Raw genomic sequence first — 24,615 nt, 5'->3', positions numbered from 1 at the left:
CTGAACCCAGGCTGCTGTGTGAAAATAAATTGGTATCTCTGTGATAGGAAACACTGGGGGAGAAGAGCTTGAATCTGTTGTCCAGAACTGAGAAAATCCATCTGGGATGAGGTAGACTTGAAATACTGTCCTTGACTGCAGATATGTTTATTCCTTTTAAACTAAATGGTTGTTGAATGAAAAACAGAAGCAGTATTACTGTCATCATCACAGTTTAAGTGTGTTCCTTCCTCTCTCTTTCCCATACTTGCAAAATGACCTCAGAAGGGGAAATGCAGTCCTGAGCTCTCAGCCTTATCCTGTGGAGGAAGTATTTTGCCCCATATCTGTGAGGCCAGCTGAAGCCTCCTTCAAGCTTCCTTCACAAGATCTTCGTGTTGCTGTGTGCCCATGTCTGAGTTACTCATCTCAGCCTTTGTGGCCCCAGAGCCAGCAGTCACCCCTTGTGTCTGCTACTAAATTCCTCAATGCAACTGCTTTGCAGAGCCACTTTTTGTGCTGCTCTGGTTTGAGCACCTTCAATGCAATGTGGGATACATGAGACCTGGACATACAACACCTGCTTAGCGACTTCAGTAATGCTTCTCCTTAACAGGATCCTGGAGATAACCTTTGTTAGCCCAGGAAAGGAGGAAAAATGTACATATCCCCTAAGTACAGCTATTATGCTGGTATGCAGCTTGCATCTAAGTGCTGTGAGCGTTAGCCAAAGATCTTCAACTACTTCAGATACCAAAAGTAACAAAACTGTGATAACTTAATATTCAGCACAGGATACTTAGACTGGTTGCAAAGCTCTTTTAGAGCAGACTCAAAGTGCTTCTTCAGAGTGTCACATAGTGCCATATAGATCCACTTTTAATGGGAAGTTTAAAAAAAATCCACTCCTGCACATTTAATATTTCGCAATTAGCTTTTCTTTGCTATTACCTGAACTGCTGCTAAGGCAGATGGCACTGTCTAGTTCCTGTCATCAACTGATGAACTTCAGCTGTCTCTAAAAGGTGCGATTTAAAGAGAGCTTCTGCAGGAAAAGAAAATATGACCCTGTTGTGCAAGTGATAAAAATCAGTGTATTGGCTAATTGTCAGACAGACTAGTGATCATACAGTGATGATGGGCACCTGTGCATTACTGGAAGTTAGTTAGTGAACATAACCATTTCTCTTCTGTTCCTAGAGAGAGCAAAATAAATACGCTGGTATGTGTTTTTGTTCAGAACTCAAATGGCCTTGTCTACTATCAGGCCTTAATTTAACGGGATTTGTTCCTTGTTCAGAATTAGTTCCATACTGATTTTTTGAATTGGTTTTTCTTTTTTTCCAGAAGATGTTTTATTTCCTCTTGCTTTCAAATCATGAAACAATATAAAAAAATTATCCAGCTACACCTTTGGGTAGGGTTGCAAGGCAGAAAGTAAGGTCATGAATTACCTCCTCCTCTCACTCTGGTGCTAGAATTGGTAACTCTAATGCAGTGGAAAGAGACTTCTTGAAGATGAACTGTTTGGCTTTCCTGTTAGAAATAGAGAGGTGATTTACAAACTACAGAACATGCGTAAAACCTCGAGACTACCAATCTGCAGATTATTATTTGATTTTTTCTCTTCAGTGAACAATTCTAATCCTATATGCTGAGTTTTACTTCATAAGTGTCTTACTACCCAAAGATAATCTTGCATTTTTCAGACAGTTGTAGTGTCTACATATCAATATGCTGAATAAGAGAGAAATACTCCAAGGCTGTCACTGTCAATGCTCAATAAGAAATAAGATCTCTCAGAACACTTTGCATCATGGAAAGAATTAATTTTTAAGGCTATGTAATGAAAGTCTGGATACTTGCACACCATAGACTGAGTTCTTTAGAGTCAGAAATAATTTGAAGATGTTTCTCATCTACATTACGTTTGCAGTAGTTACAGCCAGAGGTCTCAGTCCTAATGTACTAGGCATTACAAGAAAAGTAGTGAATAAAGACATTTTTTCCTAAAGGACTTTTACTCCTGAGCTAGGAAACACTTCCTAAGAGGCAGGAAAATATTGAGTGTGTTCACGGGAAGTATTTCATGTAACAGAAGTTTTTCCTCCTGCTGCTTAAGGACCGCAAGAGTGGAGTCAAAGTCCTTCTCCATATATTTAAAGAACCTCATAAAACCTATTATTTTGTTTGAAAATGTTTTAATCTACATTTGTCTCAAAAAATACCAGAGGAATGTAGCTTTGACCAACATGTTTAGCTGCTAAACATTTAGTTAGTACCATTTATTAAAGCTGTATGATTTATTAATATATTTAGTATTCTTTCCCTTGAACAGCACAGCTCAGCCATCATTATAAAGTTTGTGTGAAACACAAGTATATGATGTGGGACTGAATAGACTTTTTATCTAAAAAATGTTTTATCACCTCTCTATCATTTTATATTTCCATAGTGGCTTAGCTTTATGTGGGATGAGACGTAGTTGCCCCTGAAGAGGTCTTGAATGCAATGTGCTCTGCATCCTGCTTGACTGCCATCCACAAATCTGAAACGCAGACTTGAGTGCAAGCAGTGTGCCTAGCAGCATATAGACTTACCTGGCACACCTTCATGATTTAGAAGGCATGAGCAGGCTGTGCTTACAGGTTCACTTTCCATTTAGGCTGAGTGTCTGGTTTTGAAGATAATTCTTAGGCAATTTCTGCCCCAAAGAGCAATTTAGATTAGAGGCAGCAGACTATTTCAGTTATTCAGGAGAATAAAACTTTAAATTTTTTAAAACTTAAATAGTAAAGCTGAACACAAGGGGAAAATTTCAGTCTTATTTCATTTAAAGCCTTTGAAGAAAGATAGTTTTAATATTAAGAGACAAATTTCCTCTTCTAGAAGAATAGACATGACTTCAGGTGTGGAAACGGAGCTCAAGTAGTGGCAGGTGAATTATCCTGAAGCTGCTGTGGGGCATAGTTGCTTGTCAGACTGGCAGACTCATTGTGGCTGGGAGATAAAGATATTTGGGAAGAGATTTATAGAGCTGTGTCCACTAGATTTCAAAATTCTCAAGTAAAGTTCACCCAAATCAATATTATCCATTTAGATTCTAATTCGCCTTTCAAAAATTCTTTAGGATTGATGTTGCAAGAAATAAAATTGATCACTTCATGACTTCTTCTTGCCTGGCCTTCAGACCATGACCCCTAACTTCCAAACTGGCTAAAATAGCTCATTTTCCATCAGCAGAGGCAGAAGAACCTTGTTTCTGGGCCTGCAGGTGGTTTCTGTCAGGAAAAAGGATATTGGGTAATTATGATTCTAGAATTAAACACAACAGTGCCTTTAACCAGAATGTGGAAAATCATGAGCTGTCAACTTTCTTCTTGTAGTATGCCAAATATTTTGGATTATTAATTTTATCTTGACTAGGACACAGGTGCTTTACATGGATATCTTGCCTTTGATTTTTAGTGAGATCCTTGATAAAGCATTTATTTTCTGTTGTCTCACTTCTTCAGTGGGAAAAATTATAGTTACAGGGATATTGTAAAGGTCAATGGTATTAATTATTTGGACCACACTCTCAGGCACATGATGTGACTCCTGGTGTGTCCTGCATGGGGCCAGGAATTGGACTTGATGATCCTGATGGGTGCCTTCCTACTCAGTGTGTTCTGTGATTCTTTGATTATAAGGCAATGATGAGAGGGACTGTACAGTTGGTTGGACAATAAATGGTGACTTTGGTTAGAATTGCTGTTTACTACAGTCCATTCAGTAGAACAGGTAAATATATTCCATTTTTTTGCAATAAAGTGCTAAGTTTAGAGAAGTGTTTGCTATAGAGCTTTTCAAAGCTAATAAGAAATACCTATGTAAGAGGGATTTTAATAAGCATTCTCCTGCTGAGTTCTACATTTTTGATTAATTTAAAACAAGTCATCCAGTTTTAATGTATCAAAAGACAGCTACATTCCAACTCTGCTGTTGGATTTTTGCATAGAGTCATGATTTTTATTTAGGTACGTGTATTTAAATCTCAAGGTCATAATACTTCTATTTAAGAGTCCATTTACAGTTTCTGTACTGTTCTTTTCTACATCACAAAGGTTTGTGGTTTGATTGCATCAAATCTGAAAACAGTAGCAGACTAGAGAAATGGTTATAATTCTCTAAGTAAAAGCCCTAATTAAAAGCTATATTAACTAGCTTAAAATAAGATAAATATTTCTGTCAGTAGTGATATATAAAAATTTTTCATTTTTCTTATGTCAAGCTTTGATAGACTGTAAAATCAAGATTTTTTCCAAACAGCTGATAAGGCATAATCTACTTCTTTTCATAAGAAGCATATCTGTGTAGTTATGTCTGTAAGAGCCAGAGAGGTATGGATAAGTTAGCAGACTTTGGAGGCTTTATAAAATATATCATGGGCTATTTGATTATAATTAGAGAGACTACTTTACTTTTATCACTACGTTGTTTTGTTGACAGAATGTAAAGCATGTAAAGGACTTACAACCTTTCAAAATCAGCTGCTTCACAAGCAGAACAATTTTTTGGATAAAACCAACATTTAAGCTCCTATTATGTGGCTATTTCACTCCCTTGGAGAAGATAGCAGGGTAGGTTGAATTATCTGGTAGACAATTGTCTGAATGACAGCTACAGTGTTGGTACTCAGTGATGAATTCTTGAAGGCTGATGGACATTTTAGAGTGAGCGAGAACAATTCTCAAGGTATAAATTTTAAAAAAGTTATGCAATTTAAAAAAACCCCTACAGCAGTAAGAAGAAAACATTGCTTAATTCTATATTCCTTGAGCTAAATGTCTGCTCTGGAATCATCCTATTTCCTCTGTAAAAGCTAATCATACAGTAGCAACTAAATTGCATGTGTCCCTTTACTTAACTTTGTAGAACACATAGGCAATTATGGGAACTAAGAAAGGTTATACTGGCCATCAGTCATTCTAATTTTATACTTTATTCACCCTGTGGTGCCTTATAATTGTTTCTTAAATGACCTTATTATGTTTGTGCAACATGGAAAATAGCTTACTTCACCTGCTTAAAAATTATTCAGATTCCATGTGTTTCTATTAAGTCATTTTTATATGCAGACGGCTTAAATTACTTATTATAAACTGCACATCTGTGGGTTGCCTACACTAATTGGTAAGCCAAATTACCTAACCAATTGGTTTTTCTGGCGGTGATGCCACAGAATTTATTTATACCTGTGCCCTGACTTTGCCTCTGGTGGGCCTGCACTCACCGTAGTGCCTCAGGAATTTTGACGTGTCTTAGAGCCTTAGGAAAAAGGAAGCAGTGCAGACCCCGTGCATCTGGCTTCAGTTTCTGCCTGCATATTCCTTATCACAGACCTTCCATTCTGCTCTTGCTTACTCAGGATAAAAGCTTATTTCATGTCCATATCCGACAGGGCAAGCTGAATTCTGCTTAGTTAAAAAATCCTATGGTGGCAATGGAACTTTTTTGACTCAAAAGTATATAACCTATATTTCAACACTCTTTAGCTGACTAGATGGTATCCAGTAACATCAATATAATGTGCTTTAAATATTTTTCCGGTGTTACTTCAGTAGCTGAGAAAGATTGATTCTGTGAAATGGCAGTGGATTCCATGTCAAGAACTGAGAGTCTGAAGTGACCTAAGCAGAGTACTTTATCTCCTAAGCATCCTCCCCAGCCTTTCTGACACCACCAGTTAGTAGGCTAAGCCATTCTTTTGTGGGAATGATAAACTGAAACCACTGATCACATTATGCTCTGTAACTCAAGGTAATTAATGAATGTACAACCAAGTACAATATCTTCAAGTCATATCTACCAGGAGTAGGCAATGCTCATCAGTTTTCTGAGTAAATTGATAGATGCAGGATGGCTTTTTTTTTGTTGTTAGGAAGGATTTATTTCCTGGAGGATAATTTTATATCTCTTTTGTGACTGAAAGCTTGAGGCTTCCTGCTGTTAATTTTCAAGTTAATCTTAACCTCTAGTAACAGAGAATATATTGCTTCTGGGATGCCTGATCAGGAAAGCAACCTTTGCCTTCTCTCTCTCCCCAGGAACGGAAGGTTGTAACAGCAAGGAGAAAATAACCTTTCTTGTTATTGTACCAGTTTTACCACTCGGAACATTAGCCCTAATTCGGCTTGGTGTGTATTACAGCTGCAATCACTGGTAGTCTGTCACTGAAACAACAGATCTTGAAACTGAAATATGCTTGTAGATTCCAGCATGGAATCTTTATTGAAGCTATCCTGCTATGTAGAAGGGGATGCATGGTTAAAAGTGCTGGAGTCAGTGGCCTAGCACTGTCAATTCTCAGCTGTAAGGCAGAAAAGATGCATTTGGCTTCTATATTTTTTCCTATATTTTCTCAGTGTCTTTACAATGCAGAAAACATAGGGAGATATGAAAGGAAGAACCAGAACCCAGGAAGAGTTTGCAACAAATCCCATTCAGGTCAGGGTTTGCATTCTTGAAAAATGAGAGACACAAGAGGGAGGGGGAGAGGAAAAGCAAAGGAGAAGCAAAGCAAAGCAAAGCAAAAGCAAAAGAAAAAGGAGTAACTTCCCTTACATGTTGCTTTTCTGCTTAATGAAAAACATTGATAACATTATAGATTTTTTTTTAGCCAGGGTTAAGACTTGCTTGAGATTTCAAAGAAAAGACACTGGGTTCTGGTGTAAACTCTACACCCAGTAAACTCTACTTTCAGATAGATATACTAGATACATGTAACCACAAAAATAGATGTTTTTGACCAATAGGTGTTTATGACCACAGACAAAATAGGATTTTACATGTAACTTTTTTTTTTTTCAGTATTTATGATTTTTTTAACATAATGGATTTCTGAATGGATGCTACTCCCAAGCACTTTACCTTCTAAGACATTATGATAACTGGGCTGGGACTCCAAATTTCACCTGCAGGACTGAGCATCTGAAAATCAAACACAAGGATGCTCGGTTCTTCCGGGACAATCTTCTTTTCTAAAAGTGGTCTTGTTTTCCTTTGAAATTGAATTGCTATATAATTATTATAAAATTATAGATAAAAATTTACAATAATATAGAATCATATATAATAAGATATATTTTTGTATAATAAGATATCAAATAATATAAAACAGATTTAACACTATCACTATAAATAAGGCAGATATCTTACTGTTGATGGCAGGTGTCAGTAAACTAATGTATATTTTAGATGTTGCGATGTTTTTAATGCAGACTTTTTATTTCAGATCACAATATGTACTTTGAGTTAAACAAGAACACAGAACGCAGAAGCTTTTTCCATAAGAAAGAAAACTTAAAAAAAGAGATGAAAAACCAGAAACTTACTTTCGAAAAGGTGTAATATATTTTCTGTACAATTTACAGTACCTTATCTTAATTGAATAGGTTTATCCTGCAACCATTTATGGAATAGCAGAGTACAGAATGAAGTAAAAAGCTCACACATAATCAGTTTTCTTGGTCTAATTTGCAATGCTTAGCAAATTAGATTCTGCAAGAAACAGTCAACCTTTTTCCTCTGCAGAGTATTTATTATTTTAATTTTGAGTTGAACATACAGTAATTTCTTACTCTTTTGCTCACAGTCAAACTGTTGAACAGTGATCTGTTTAGCATAGATCCAGAATAATACCAAAAAAAATAGGAAGAAAAGAAAAAGAAAAGCAAGTATAGATTTTGTTTTCTCAGAAGCCAGCAAATAGAGTGAGGCTGTGCTACAAACACCAACTCAGAAGAAAATACAGGAGTGTTTAATCTGTTGAGAATCTGACAAACAGTGAGTGAATACCCAAAGACAACAAAGAACATAGTTTCACAATCTTTTCTGTCAAAAACAAATAAACAAACAAACAAACAAAAAGCAGCCAGGATTTGCCTGATGTCACATAAGAAGACGTGGGGGCTTTGGTTACAACCCTGCCCATGAGATATTGGACCAGCAATGCTTAATCTATAAGAACACTTTTGCTCATCAGTCTGCAAGATGGTGACTTTGTCCACAGTGTGGACAGGTTCCTCCCTGCAGCTTTGCTCTGGGGTTCCTCCACAGTGTTACTCCCTCTTCTCATGCGGTTGTCCAGCCTTCCCTACAAATTCCGCACAAATAATATTTATTATTCAGCATTGAATAATTCTGGTATTAACATCCCACCCCCACATTCCTTCCTATCCATTTCTTTCTCCAGTCATTTCAATACTATGGCAAAACTAAAATTTTCCCTTGCAATCTAAACCAGACAGTAAAATATTCAAATTATTGGCAATCACTGGTTTTGACTATTTATTAGTCTAGGATTCTGTTAAGAAAATCACAAATTCAATAGCTTGTGAGAAGCTGCTCACACATTCCCAAAATATGTTGCAGAGGCTAAAAGAATTTTCAAAAGCCTGAAAAAGCATCTAGCTCCCCCCCAAACTTACTGTCTTTTTATCCTGTGGCTTATTCTTTATTCTCCCTTTTGTCCAGTTGCTAGTGCATTTTCCAAGTGACAGAGTTTCTAATATTTCTCTTAGACGAGTAACAAGGTGAATAATTCCCCAGTCAGAATGATTTTCCCTCCTGACATTTAGCAAAATAATCAAAACAAACACCCTTCTTAATTTTATCTCATTATTCTTCCTGGAGCTATATTCCCTTTTTGTCACTTGGAATAGTGCCTCTCCTTCTGCAATTCTTTCCCTTGAAAAATTTGTAGGTTATTATTGCTCTGCTTAGTTGTTGCTTAGCTAAGTGATATATGTTTGACAGACTGTAATTGCATGAGCCCTTGGGAAGCGAGACTGCCAAGTTGCGAACAGCTCTATTTGGGATACGTGTTACAAGGTGTGTCAAATGCAGCCAGATATAGTGCATAGACAAGAGAAGAAAACCTCAAACTCTGGCTAAATGAAAAGAGAAGGAAGGTTTTTTTTTATGCCAGTTATAAAAATCTCAGTTATTTTCTGAAGTTTTCTGAAGGTCACATACACATATGCAGCAGCCTGGATTCACAAGCACTTGTACATTCACTGGTCCCCCAAGTACCGGCGTGGTACTGGTACTTGTCCAGCTGCCACTCCTGCCCAGGACCCTGTGCCCTCTGACACTCCCCACAGGTCCCTCACTCACAGGCTGGTCATTTGGAAGGTTTGCTAGTGACCCCACATACCCCAGACAAATGATATGTGATACATATGAGATACAGGCACCTGCCCCTGCCCAGCAGCTGGCACCAGGCACACAGCCTGTGATCCATGGTCTCATTCCAGCTGCCAGTGCTGAGTCCCTCACACTCCTCACTCATGCCTGCCTCACCTCCTAGTAGCTGTTTTTGGGGGCACACACCATTCCTACCGAAGTGGCAGGGTCCAAGACCCCCACTGACACCGGTAGGTGGCACAGAGACCCCGCTGGCTCCAGTGAGTGACACCACAGGTCAGGCAAGGTTATCCACACACCCTTGTCCAAATTCCCTCTCTTGTTGCCTCAGAAGTGGCACCTTAGTCCAGCACTCACATAAACACGGAAATGTCTTGATTAACCATATTTCCCTCTTGTCAGTTAAAATCACAGGTTGATCCTTTCTGGAATTGTGCCTTGAGTTTCTTAATGGTCCAAAAATTATTACCTGGAGACTTTTGGTCTTTGCCATTGTCTTTATTATCTATCCTTTGTCTACCTTGTTTTTCTTTCTTGTTCACCCTTCCCCCTTCACTTATTATCTCCTTTTACATTGAAAATGTCATTGATCAGATATCCTTGTATGTTCGTGCCTTCCACACACCCTTGTAGAATTCAATACAGTGAATCCCAGAAAACAAAAAAAGGCCATAGAAAGTGAGAGAACTGCAAGGTGGGTGAAGTGAGAGACAAAGAAATATTTGAAGAGAAGGGGAAATGGTATTTTTAAAGCAGTATTTAAGATCCGTTTCAGGTACTCAAATATAACAAAAAAATTAAAACCAGCCTGCTCATCAAATACACTAAAGAAATGAAAGCTGAAATTCTTGAAGCACATGTGCTTTTAAATACAATATTTGGGGTTATTCTTATTTGCATATTAATGTTATAGTAATTAGAAAGTTATCCTTATTAGACTTTACATTCTGATTTTTTTCCCAGAAGCCCCAGAGGTAAAAAGGTTTCATCTGACCAAATGTCATCATCTACAGCTCAGTTATTCATCCTGAGCTTGCTCTCTGTCAGTGGGGAGAAGTAGGCACTTCTTGGGTGTGGCATATCTCATTCTAAAATAGACTTCTAAAATAGATCAGAGGAACCAAGCTTTAAAATTGCCTGATTTTCTTCGTTGACTATGAAGTCAGCCTAGGGAGCTGAGATGTAGGTGTCTACATTCTATTCAGATTAAATTAGGTGAGATGAATCCCACCCTTCATTTATTTTTCAAAGAATATAAGTGGAGATTGTCATATAATGATATGAATATGAGAGTTGGGACTTCAACAAAAGCATTAAATATGACAAGAATGATGATAAGATTGTGAGAACTGTTAATAGCACTTATGGACAGAAGTGACCTGAAGTTGCCAGGGTCATACACATATAATTGTGTGCTATTAAAAGAAATAACTTATTAGGAGAGTGAAACAAAATGTTACATCAGATCTAGAGAAATGCATTCTTTGCTCTCTCTTCTGATTACTTCTCCATTGTTGCTTCAAAGTCCAACTGAAAAATCTATAGTGCAAAGAAGTAATTCAAAGAACTAGAAGGAAAAAAGAAATGAAAGACAAAAATGAGGGAATAAAGAGAGGACAATGAAAGCAGAACAAGGGAAACAAGTGTCTCGTCATTCACTGGGCAATATTTTCTGCCTACATGCAAACCAGATGTCTAGTGACTAATACAATAGACTGTTCCTAGCTTGCTGAAGTTGTCACTTGACCGCTTCATTGTCTTTTATGTTTTGCTTTCTCCTGTCCAATATTTTTTCTCTCTTCCATTTTCTTCCTGTCTATAACTGCTGTGTGCTTTCTAACACCATAATATTTAAAGGCTCTGTCACCCTGTCTGCCCTTGCTGCCAATTGCTTTTTTTTTTTGCCTCACTGCAACTAAGCTCATTGAGTTGCTTTGGAAAGAGCTCAGTCTCCTGTCCATACCTCTGGAGGCAGAGCAACAAAACAGAGGGGGCTGCAGAGAGAGGTGTCCGCCAGCAGCAAGGGAAGTCTGGCACAATGGACATGTACAAACCCCTATATCATTGAAATGAGTAAGGAACAGGGCAGAGAAGAAGCAAAGCAATTCTTTTGTGATTGCACAGAAACAATGAGTAGGGAGCCAGACAGAAAAATGAACTGGAAAAAAAGAGTACTGGCTGGAGGTTAGCTCAGTTAATTATCAGAATTGAAAATGAGATGAGCCAAATTGTGGAAAAGGGGAAGCTACAGTGTCTCATACACCTGCTTTTCTTAATCCAATCTCATTTGGAAACAAAAATGCTCTCTTTTCAGTCCAATACATATCAACAAGTAGGAGCCAGAGACTGATTTGATGACTGAAACTAAATTTGGGGGCAATGATTCTCACACAGCTGACACTAAAGTAGCTCTTTTTTTCAGATGCTGATTTTCTATGTCATGGTGTTGCCCCATGGTGCCCATGCAGTCTGGCTCCCCATTGTACAATCCTTTCATAAACAGAGAAGAAGAAACAGTCTCAATGCCAAAGAGCTTGCTTTAAGCAAGTCTACTGAGGGAGATATTTTTTCCATAATGAGCACGTGTGTCTTTGTGCTGCTCAGGTTTGTGTTACGTTACTAAATCATTTTCTCAGTCTCCTACTTCCTCTTAGGTAACAGCATGGATTTTGGAAAGAAGTTTGCCCTTCTTCAAAGTTATGCCGCATCTGAAGTGTAGCCAGATCTCCCTTAAGAGCGAGGAGCTTAGGGACGAGTGTTTGTATATTGAAGCATAATGAATTCCAGCTGAGAGACCAGAGTCAGAGGATAATGGTGGAGACCAAAAAGCTTCAATGCCATCCTGCATCATGGCAACAAGCTGCAGTAATGGGAGACTGGGATGCTGGTGAGCAGAACTGATGAGGTGCAAACTAACAGAGACTATTCAAAATTAATGAGACATGCTGGGGTAGAACCTGGTCAGAGGAGAGAGTATGATGAAGGAAAAGAATGAGTGGTCCTAAAAAGAAGGAATTAAAGATAGAAACAGAGAAATATTGTTGTCAAGTGGAAATCCATTTAGAACAGGTTTATTAAGAAGAGAGTGACTGGGAACTTCGCATACCTTTTAGGTTCTCAGGAGGGATATCTGCAGCTTATTTTTTTTCTGGATGAGAGAATAACTTGATACCTGAGTTTATGTTTTTATCTTCCTTCTCAAATCAACACTAACTACTTATGGAAACTGAAAAAAAAAAAGACAAATATGTGGAATTTTACATTTCTGGAGATATGAGGCTCCAAGAGGTTGTTAGCATATATTCTGAGGTATACAGAGATTTCTGAAGGCTACTAGAGTGAATTCCTGATCATATTTTTCTTCAAAATTCTCATGAAAAGCTTTTTGTTACCACTGTCAAGAGGAAAATAAATAGTCTGAAGATGTGGCAAGTCTTATGCCATTTGGAATCATAACAGTTGCTACATTATATAAAAACATGAAAATATGTATAATATAGTAAAATAACTAAATTTAAAATGTAGAAATATAAGGTTATATCTGGTATCTGTTATAAACAATTTACTGAATAACTCCCATGATTGTGTTAAAACTTCTCTATGAGTCTGAAATTCACCCACCAATTGAGTTAAATTTCAGTGTTCTTAAATACACATTTAAAAAGCAGTAGGACTTAGGTTCAGGAGAAAAAAATCTTGATGATGGTTTTTTTGGAAGCAATTGATTCTCTTCAGTATATAATTCCCTACATAGGTTTTCATACAGATGTTTTGAATTAAAACCAATGAGAAAAGCAAGCAGGTGAGAGTTTCAAACTGATAAATTGCTGACATTCATTTCCTTTATAAGGGAAAAACAAAGAAAGCACCCTCGTGCATTCATTGTGCGTAATACAGGCTCAATCTGACTCATGTTGAGTAATTGCTCTAGAACAAATACTGTTGAAACACTCAGAGTTTGTGGCTTTACTCTGCCACAAAGCCCCTGAAAGGTCCCCTGTAAAATTTCTCAGTCCATTGTATAATATATTCCTTATTCCCTGAGTAAAAGGGAATTGAAGTTATCCTGGATGATAAGGCATCACTCCTGCCTCCTCTTTTCTCTTCCTTCCTCCTCCTTGCCCCAGTTGCTGTCTCATATATATGTATATATATAACTCTAATTGTAGCCCACAAATTAGATTTTTCTTCTGACTAAGATGCCCAGAATTCTTGCTTGTACATTACAGCTGAATCTGAGTACCTCATGCAAATCTAAGCATTTCTGTATTGAGTCTTTTGCAGTATCACGTCTCTGTCTGTACAAAAGCAGACCCAAGTTCCCTGGATGTCAGTCAGAAGTTTTTCTCTTCTGCAGTGCTTTCCAAGCTTATTAAACACCTGAGTCCAAAAAGGTACCTATCTGTAGATTACTGCCTTACTCATAACATGGATACAGTAGTCTTTTGCTAACCCAGACTCCTCTTTTTCAGTTTATATTTGCAGGCACTGTCTATGAAAGTCCCTGTCTCTTCCCATCATTGGAGGGCTACGTTTCTTTCAAAAAGGCATGCACCTCTGCACTTTTTGATAATCTGTAACACTAGACAGTGAGGCAGGCATTAATAATACCTTGGTCTGTGAGCTCCCTATTGGCAAGGTGGGACGGGTACCCTTTTTATAACCCCTAGCAAATGCAGCATGTGGGGAGGTTTGTTGTATCTATCATAAAAGAGAGTGATTTGAAGGCTACCTCTGTCATATCTATCAAATCACTCACAATCTAGTTCAATTATCACAGCAATGCACAGCTGAGAGCTACTTTATCTTGCAGTGAAGAAAATGGGTACAGAGGACCAATAGAAATGAATAATCATGATTTTCACAAATGCACAGCACAGAGCAGAATAGAAAATTATAATTTCTGACTCACTTTATATTTAACATATATTTATTTATATATAAATAGAAGAGATGGGTTCTAAAGCAGTGCAGGCAGATATTTTTCTACAATTACCTTCCCCCCTCCTGCAAATTATCAAGACACAGATTAAAGGTGATCCAGTACTCACTAGCTCATTCTTCTTCTTTGCATTTGAATATAAAATCAGTTTTTTTGGTTTTTCCTCTAGGTGCTGACAGATGCAGAAGAAAGATATCCTGTCTCTATTCTTGCACCCTTCACCATTGCCTCCTATCATAACTTCAGAGAATTCAGTATCTGGATAACTGAAAGATATGATGCAGAGTTGGGAGCAAGAGGCCATCTTAACTGGCAGGTGCAATTTCCCTTTTTGTAAAAATAAGCTCATTAAGCTATAGCAATCTTCGCTGTGGTGTGCCGTAGCTACTAAATATTTACTTAGGAGTAAGGGAGACTGGGGAAATTGTATAAAGATCCAGGGTGGGGGGTACTAAATATGTGGAGAACACTTCTAGAACAGGATGAGCCACAAATGCTTGAAGGTTGGAAATAGTATTTTTGAGAATTATAATTAAGATATGCTGACTCTGTTCTTGGACTTTTCCCTAATCATGTATATCACTTACTCTGAAAGGCAGGAGACTAAACAAGGTGTAGGAGGAAAATTCTGATTTTTTTTTCACAGCTTTTCTTATCCATGAAGCACAAATCCTTTATACCCACAGAGATGGTTCTCAGGAGCTTACAGCTGTGAGTGGGGTAACTGTCCTACCAGCAAGGAAAATGAGTTAATTGTATCAACGAAGGCAAAGTCTATTAACATAGCTCCCAGTACATGGGTACTTGAGATGTTACTGTAGAATTTTAGTGGAAATGAGTCTTTGGTCTATACTGGTTTACATAACCATGTACCAAACCATGATGTAACAAGTCTAGGTTCAAACCCAGAGAGGTGGTTCCACCTCTGGCTCCAGTATTTTCATCTTTAAAGAACTTTGTATGGGTTGCCTGACACCTGAAAAGATTCAGACTGGAGAGAAAATAAATGTTTAAGAATGGTCATGCAAATCAGTTGTCTCTAGTGGGATCTGGTTGTTGTGTATCAGGCCTAGGAACCTGTGTCATATACAGGAGAGAGGAGCCCATCCCAACCACGTTTTCACTGCATTATGTACACGAAGACAAAGCACTGAATATGAGCTTGCTGTACTTGAAGCAAACTCACTTCTTCTGTACAAAGCATGTCAGACTAGTCAGATTTAACCTTTCACTGACATTCACCCTAGGATTCTCTCTTTTCATTATACTGCTGTATGTTCAACTAACTGGATTACTCATGTCCTTCTGGCAAGAATAGGTTATTCTACTTCTGTATGTGCATGATTCACATAACTCAGCACAGGAACAAAGGATCTATGATTGCTAAGATGCAGAGGCACTGGTTCATCCTGACTCCTGGCAACCCGCTAAAATATATATTCTTCACCAGTCAGTACATCACTGCTACTATGGAGAAAAGCAGGTCGAATTCCTGTAAGAGGAATAAGAGAAGACAGTTCTGTGGAAAATACTGTACATCCTATAACGGCAAATAGTCCTCCTGGAATTTTTGTTTTCAGGATAGTCCTGGCTGGAATATGTATAGAGTATAAGCCAAGAGTTTGTCACCAATCCCAGAGGACAGAGGTAGGCTTATATGGCAGAACAAGGTATACACCTTATCTTTTTCTTTTCCATTTTTGAGAGTTATCATATATTCAGGTTTCTGGCAGGATTAGAGAAATCGAGTCACTTTATTGTTAAACTCTACTATAATAGTTATATATTTAAACATTGATACAACAATTATTATTAGGAGAGGCTGCTTATTTCTTTCATCAGATCTACTGCATCTGGTATAATTTTGCACTACATGAAAAGATCAAAATATTTGGTCTCTCTCCAAAGACAGTGTTACAGTCATACATAAACACATCTAGGGAGAATGTGAAATCTGGGCTACCCTTTGGATGTTGCCTACATTTTTATATTGATCTTTCTGATTATATTTCATTATTTTAAACTACAGAAAATAGGAAAACGAAATCTTTTCTGTGATCAAAGCTTTTAAACTAAAATAAAAGAAAGGAAAACTACTGAAAGTAGTGGAATTTCTGAATATAGAAAGTTTTTTAAACTGATTATATCTCTACTGTTGAAAAAAAGAATTAAAATGAAAACATCAACACTATGTGTTTTTTCTAAATGCTTGGGCTCTCAACAGGTGTCAGTCTGATTTTATCAATTTTTATAATGTAGTGGTAAAGCAATGTGAAGAATCAAGGTTTATTCCAAATAGCACTGTGTTGAATTCTACAATTAGAAAGTAAGATTATGTTATATTAGAGAAACATGTCTTTTTGAATATATAATTGCAGATATATTCAAATTGTTCTCTAAAATAGAGCTGGATATAGAATCCTAAATCACATTATGACCTGGAGCTAACTTGAAAGTAAAGAAATTATCCATCCTTTTCAATTATAAAAAATTTATGTATTCAGTGCACCTGCACTTCCCTTTCTCTTTTTTAGGCATTTGAATCATGAATGAACAACAAGTAGTATTCTCATATGTAATAGGAGAATAATTAGTAATGCGCCTTCACACTAATTCTAGATTACTATTTTTTACTCTTGTCAGTCCTTGATTTTTACTGTTCTGTTTGATGTCTGGAAACTTTCATGAGCAAGAAAGCGGATTAAATTACAAACACATTTAATTACTTTTTCTGTAATCAGAGACTTCTGCAGAAAAAAATTAGGGAATATTAAGTGAATATTTGCTTTCTGACAACATGCAAACTTTGTTGTTCAGTTCACTTTAAATTCATAAACATTTAAGTGAGATTCTACACCAGTAAGCTTAAACCCAGATATTGGTAAATAGTAAATATGGATATGCATATGATCTATAAACAGAAAAAAATTTGCATGTTGTTCATTGAGCAAAAGCTTTTTCTTTGAGGAGCAGGATTTGTAGTATGTGTGGGCTGATGTCCATCCCAGTTTACTATGCAGTGCTGTGTGCTACAGCCTTCTTTGTGCCCTCAGGTTATTGTGTTTCAGTAATAGAAGAATTGTTCCTTGGGTGTGCTGTATTGATGTTTGCAAAATGTTTTGAGTTTCTCTGAGACGGAAGCTGCTATGCCAGTATAAAGTCCAGACAATTAATGGACAATTAGACTTCAAACCTCGATTTACCAGAAGAATTTAAGACTGAATCCTGCTTGATGAAGTCTCCATTAATCTTGTGCTAACAGAGATACATATGCCCTCCAGTGTCTTGATTCATTAACATGATTTCCATAATGACATACCTGGAATGAAAAAGTTCACCTTTCTACTCAGTAAATGAGTTGGAACAAATGTAGAGAACATTGACCTTACAGAGAGGCTTCTGGGTGATTAAATTGTTGAAACCATGTCAGTAAGTGCATTAGCCACTATAGAAACTTCCCTGTGGTGCTAATGAAGGAGAGAGGATAAAGATCTCTGTAAACCAATTGTCCATGTGTTTCCATCTGGCTAAGACAGAAAGAAAAAATTAAAAGGAGTTTATCTAATCACAAGTCCTCCCTCTTTTCCCCCTCCACTCTGCTGCTGTTGAACAAAACTAAAAAACAGTGCCAAGATTGTGAATCAAAAGGCTTTTCAACCTCACATAAACACTCAGATATACTTAATTCATCTCCTGCATTGATTTTTCAGAGACCTGATCAGTGGAAATTCCAAGGTGTTATGGTGAAGGGAACTATATAAAAGCTTGGCAGATAGATAGGACCAGTAGTTTTCAAGTCTTTGAAAAAACTTTACCTTTCAACACATCTGTGCCAAATATCTTCCTGTAGATTTAGTAAAGGACAGAGGACTTTGAGGGGGAGTTAAAGAACAGAAAGCAGAACAGCTTTTCACTGGCACTTTTAATACATTATCTTTTCTAAGCTTAGCTTCCTGTTTGCAGATCTACAGTTCTCTGCATAATTCAGTGCCCAGCAAGAAATTCTCCATGCCTGTGCACAGAATATTAAATTACACTCTAATACAAAAGGGAATCTGTCCCAGTGCACATGAAGACTGGGGTGTTTTCTATGCTGTGCTGCTCTTTCTCAGCTTATAAGCCTACAAAAATCATACAAAGACATGGCAATAGCAAATTCACAGGTTCAGTCTTTTAAAAGCTCACAATGGATATAACAAAATGTTCATGAAAGAGTTCTAACAGAGGTTTTCCAAAATCGATTTTTCTTATTCTCTCTGACCACATCTCAGTCAGAACGATACCCTTGTGACCTACAAAATGTCTGAGAGAATAAAAATGCAGCAGCAGCCGAGCAAAGAGCAGAACTTTCCAAGTCAGGAAAAAAGGCAAAAAAGCAGGAGAAACAGGACAAAGCATCTGACTTAATCATATTCTACAATGTAACTTTGCCATGGCTGAAAAGTTTAAGTCTTCCTAATGCTAACATTTCTTTTCTGCCACATAACTTGCACCCTGCCAAATAATTAATCTTCTAGAAAATATATGCTTATATGAGACATACTTGCATGATGTAATTCATATGGTCCAAGTCTATTGGCTACACCATGAAAAGCAGAACTAATCAGTCTTTTTTTCTTATAATTTGTATCTTTTGTCTCTAACCTTTTCCAGCTGAGTTGTCTTTCATGTCATCCATGACATCCCTTACCAGCAAGAGACAGCAGTGCTATACCTAGACTGGAACTATCTGTGTGCTGATCAGCCAGCAAGGGTGCACTTGCTGACTTGCTAGAAAGCTGCTGCCAAATGGAGTGTACACAGGCTGAAATCTGTTTGTCTTTCTCTCAGCAGGACAGCAATTTATGCCCTACCCTTCAGTCTAACTGCTGATTTTCACAATACTTGAAGGAACATAATTATCTTCAATCATATATAGCTGAATACAGACAGTAGGGTTCAAATATTATGAAGGGCAGGGAAAGTACAGGCGTATCTAGACAGAGTTAAATGTGAAAGATCTCATTTGTTATATTTGTAGTATTCAATTTATGTCCTTTAAGAAAACCAGAAAAAATAAAAAAACCAACACAAAACCACCCTGTAACTATTGGCAGAGGATAATAGTTTATAAAGCAACATTGAAAATGCAAATGATAGATTTCTACTCTGAAAAAAGTGTTTTTATCAGAAAAAAAAAAAATAAAGATTTGTATTTACCCATATACTGAAGTTGTTCCTATTTGAATATTTGCTTCTTGGCTATTATCAGGGTGATTTCCTTCAATTTCTCAAGGCTGCTTTATAGAGGGGATGATTAAGTTGTAGATATTGGATACAGGTGTTTCAGGAGCACACTTAAAGACTTTCTGATTCCTAAACTGCACTGCTTCAAAATCACACAACTGGATGCTTTAGGATTAGCCTTTTTATTAGAACAATAAAATCCTGAATTATTTTGTCCCAAATCAGTTGCTGATCCAATTTTACTGCAGAACTCCAAAGCAGTTATTCCAGTACCACACGGCCTGGATAAGTTGTGTGCTATGGGGCACTAGAAGAAAGTTGTGCTGTGTCTGAGGACAACAAGCTCTTGAATGTGCTTTCCTACTGAGCCCCTTGTACACAAAGATGCCTCTGCAGGAGATGTTAAGGTGGTATTAATTTAAACCTAATAATTTTAGCATTCTGCACAGGTAAAATAAAAGGAAATTTCCCTATGTGTTTTGATTAATCCTGGTTTACTAGACTTTATGTTACTGGGTAACTCCTGAAGTCTTTGCTTGTTCTGAACTGTTGTTCATCCAATGGTACCTGCTGTTATTCACTAGTCATGTGATCATCAAAACAATTTTGCAGAAGAAACCCCATGGTGGTTAATAAACCTGGTAAATAAAGCTCAAGTGGCCTGAAGGAAAGTGAAATAAAAAGGTAAGAGATCAACATCTTCTGCATTTGGCCCTATAATCACAGTGTTCCATCAAGCGAGAAATGAATCATTATGGCCAAACCAGTACAAATCAGTTCATTTCATATTTCTTTCACTTTCCGTTGACAAACAGTAATATTTAGGAGTGTGCATCTTATTATGACCATTCCTAGCTATAGGCTAAGAATTATCTTTTGCATAAAACCTCCACATGATTTCTGGTTCAGAAGGTACATAGGTGAAGCCCATAAAAATGCTGCTTCAAGCATAAGTGTCTGCTTTAGTAGTAAGCATGAGTGCAAGTGAAAACTGCAGATAGACAGCTGGGAATAACAGCACAAAAATCACATGCTGTGTAGTTGTCCTCCACTTCGTGTCTCTGGTTGTTTCATGTCAGTTATGCTGTGCAACAGCCAAGAAATCACATACAAAGAGAAACAAAAAAAGGCATTTTTGTTGGCACCTAAATGATTTATATTGCACAATTATGCACAAGTGAGGTGAAGCAGTTAATTGCATTCTCTCCCAGTGCCTGTAGACCTACAGCAATATGTTTCACATGAAATAGTCAAGATAGAATCAATACAACTTATGTTTTCTATGCATGTGGTTGAAAATATATTGTTTACTTTAGTGGTACTTTTGGAATGGGAAAACTTTATTCAGGAAAAATAGCTGTACCCACTGTGCCTCAGAACACTGTCTGCCTTAATCAGGTACAGGGTTTTAGTAGGGAAGGAGAATCTGCTGAGAGCATGATAGCATGGGAGATGCCAAGTTCTAAGGTTCTGGGAGGCCTCTCTGCAGTTTTAGACAGTACCTTCTGTCTGTCTGAATTACATGAGGAATAATTCCTTCAAAATACTTAATATTGGAAAGATTTAAAAATATGTCTGTCTGTGCTCTAGGGCTGCTAGCTGTATGCTGAGCCTTTTTAAGATTCACCCAATGAGAGTATGTAATTAAATGCCAGCAAACTTGCCTAAGGGCAATAAAATCCAGCCGTCGTCTTTTCAATGTTTTCAAGTGCATTGTGTGATTGAAATGAACTGTCTTTCTTGTGTGGAGGAAGACTTGCGTGTTTATGAATTGTGTGAAATCTAGTCAATCTGATAGTCATTACTAATAAATATTCATGTGTACAGCTAAAGCATCTATGGAATTGGAAAGGTGAAACAAAAGAGGCTCTCACTGTAAAGGTGGGACTTCCCAGTACAAAGGCAACTTCAGAGCATTTCTTAAACAGACATTGTTGTGATGTTGCTTGGTAAGAGTGAATCTGTCTGTCTGCAAGAGAAAAGGCAGAGAAGTGGAGAGAAAAGCATTTGAGAACACAGTGAGAGCAAACATTAGGATATTTTGTAAACAAATAGAATGGCACCTAAGAAATATTTAACTATTATCAGGTTCATCTCCTACCTGAAATGGCCCATGGGCTAACACTTAGGTCAAAAAAGGTCTTCTCCATGTTGCTTGAAATTTATTTGATTTCAGAAAGGCTTCCATTATTGATCTTTTTACAAGTGATAAGCAGTTCATGCATACCCAAATTTCTTCATGTGTGACACATCTGTGACTGCATTAGACTATGAGTGGCTCAAAAGGGGAGAACTTGCACTGTTTGTGTTCTATGTCCAAAAGATCTGTGTTACAAGAAATTAAATACTGTAGAGTTACACAACCAAGACTTAAGAAACATAAGAACTATGGTTGTGTGAGCAGCCTTAATTGCACTTAGCAATAAGATCACCAACCCATCTACTCTACAGCTAAGAATATACAAGGAAAAATGAATTTTAATGAAAAATATTGAACAATTTAATCTACAAGGTATCTTTAACTTGTAAAATTTGAAAAGTATTTTATAGAAGCATTGTTCTGAAGAAATTGCCTGAAAGAACTTTTCTCACGTAGGTGCACTGATCCTCATCTATATCTTAATTGTTTTGCTTTAAATTGTAACATCTTGGTATTGTACAGAAGTTTGTGATATTTCTATTTAATTATTTCTAGTGATAGAGTTCTTCACACTGCAAAACTCTTCTTTTGTAAAATTTGACTGAAATTAAACAGGAAAGATTTTTTTTAGAAAATACAGACTTATATGGAAGGGATGTCTAAAAACTATAAGCTGTTCAGCAAGTTGCTAAGCATTTGGTCCTGATCAATGTGTGATCATCTTTAACGTGGTTAATATCTCAACAGTTGTCTTTTTTAACCTTACTTAAATAGTAAAACTTTAATTCCAGAACGAGCAAGCTTGGCAAAATAGGGCTGAATATGCAATCAGGCTGTTCTTATTGATTTTGTTGCAATCAGCTTCTGAAGTAAACAGATACCATTTAAATGGCCAAGACTATCCCTCTCAGAGCAAGGAATAGAGAATGGGAAAAAGCTTGTTCTGCTTCATGTGCTTCCTCTGTACCTCTGCCCAGCCTTTTAAGAGTCTTGTCCTGTCCCCAGTGACTACAGACTGCCACAGTCTTCAAAATCTTCCAGAAAGAAGAGAAGCAGAATGAGGTTTGCACCAAATGAAAGGACTATTAGTGGAGCTAGTAAAATGGTCTTTTTATTTGACTTACCCTCTTGCAGCCACGGACAGAATGGAAGAGAGCATGAATTGTGCCCAACATTGCTGCTGCCTGGAGATTCATCTAGGTTGAATTAAGCATTATGTTCTTAATATATTGCCAATATTTCAACACTCTGAGGCTGCATGACTAATGATAGCTCTTGGGGATGTGGTAGTGGTGCTGAAAATGGAAACTGGCTGCTGGATATTCACACTGGCATATAGATGAATGGTCTATGGTCAAAGGTACTCTGTTCTGTGGGAAGAGATTTCTTCTGTGTTTTCCCAAAACACATATATCTTCTATTCCTTTCTCTGATTAAGTTTTTTTTTTTATTGTTTTGTTTGTTTGTTTGATTGTTTGTTTTGTTTGATAAGGAATGAAACTTCGTGTTCATTAGTTGGGAAAAACAACTAAAGGAAGATCAGAGAAGGTATTTAGTCATCCTGGAGTTTTTCAGGGAGTATTCAGGTCAGTGTGGTTCAGTAAATTTAAAAAGGATCCCCAGCTGCTTAGAGCCAAGGTCTTGTGACAAGCAGTACTTGACAGAGTAACTTCATGCAAAAGGAACAATACAGGTACAGCTTATCCTGCTTTGAAGCAACAAAGTGAATAACAAAATTGGTCTCTTCAGCTTGAAGGTCCAGGGTTCCATCCCTATGTACTTGCATTCATTGAGCTATTCTTACTCCCTTACAAATAAATGGAAAAAGATCAGTGTTTAAGTGAGAGTTTAATTTCTTCAGGCTTGATCAGGAATTAAATTAGCCTTCTACATGCTTGAAATTTTTATTGTGTTTTTTCCTCTCCCCTATAATGGCCATATAAAGAGATGTTGCAGTCTTTTACTGAGAGGTAAAAAGCCCACACCTCAAAACCCCAAACCCACTTAATATCCTACAAGATCCTTTTTCCTTATTCTTATTTCTATAAGATCCAAATCAATATTTACTGAAGTGACTGGGAAGTTCTTTGTTGATTTTAATGCATGTTGTATAAAGCTACTTAATAGTTTATTGTGAACTTTTCCACCTTGGTCACTGGTCAGTGCTCACTGTGTGGATTTGATGAGAATGAGGCAGTTGCAAGCATAGCAAGGTGCTCTTTTAGAAGTACTTGCATAGAATTGAAAGCACAGCATCTCATAAAACCTGCTCTAACCTGTGTTTAGGGACTTTTAGGCAGTGAAGAATATAATTTAATTCCCTTTGAGACTTCTTTAGGAGGAATTGGCAGCCCATCTTGCTTTGGGAAGATATTTGGCTTGACAGCATATTGACTTTATAGTCTTTCTTTCTCACTCACTTCCAGGGAGACACATTTACTGCTGAATGCTCAACATAATGACAATCCTTAAGGCACCAGAATGAGGTTCCCAAAAAAGATGTTTTCATTTTTCAATAAAGTTGTATTGTTTTTTTTTGTTAAACATTTCAGTGAACATAAGCCAATTAACCCTTTTCTCTAAATGAAACATGTTCATGGAATGAATTTGTTAAAGAGAAATACCAAAATATTTATTGTTTAACTTGAAAATATGATAACACAATATACTGCTGTATCTTGATAACCTACAAGGCAATAATCTGAATAGGTCAGAAAAATGTGTGCAAAATTACATATACCATGCTGAAAACCTTTCTGTATAAAACACATGGTGCCTTAGAGTCATCGAAGCAAATGTTATTTAAATTAGCTTAAATTCCAGCACTCTGCCTTTTACAATCAAGTTTAGTTAAATGGGCTCCATCTAAAAGACAGATTCATAAATGTGCAAAGGTCCTTTTTTTTCTGCATAGTATCACTTTTAAAAATTCAGTTTAACAGTAGATACCTAAAATTGCTGCTTAACTCTATCTAGTCTTGCAGGTATTTAAATATTCAGTAGGAAATCTTTCTGGACTGCAATATGTCTGCCTATGGCTTTATTCGAAGCTCTGAGCAGAAGAAAGAGTTGGGAAAGTCTTGCTTTGTGTACCAATTATTCACATCAGAATATCTTTGTTTGGAAAGGACCCATAAGG

At 37.1% G+C, this 24,615-nt stretch overlaps 1 long non-coding RNA gene across 1 annotated transcript in view; it reads left to right on the top strand.

Moving 5' to 3' along the window:
• Window positions 1–24,615, top strand: part of LOC108445029 — a 114,668-nt gene that overhangs the window by 35,058 nt on the left and 54,995 nt on the right. The window contains exon 2 of the long non-coding RNA XR_001859758.1: window positions 14,280–14,426. This is a non-coding gene — a long non-coding RNA (uncharacterized LOC108445029). The remainder of the gene's footprint in view (window positions 1–14,279; window positions 14,427–24,615) is intronic.

Source organism: Corvus brachyrhynchos, unplaced genomic scaffold (assembly GCF_000691975.1).
Source record: "Corvus brachyrhynchos isolate BGI_N302 unplaced genomic scaffold, ASM69197v1 scaffold80, whole genome shotgun sequence".
Lineage (NCBI taxonomy): Eukaryota > Metazoa > Chordata > Aves > Passeriformes > Corvidae > Corvus > Corvus brachyrhynchos.
This window is presented reverse-complemented; position numbering and strand designations above follow the sequence as displayed.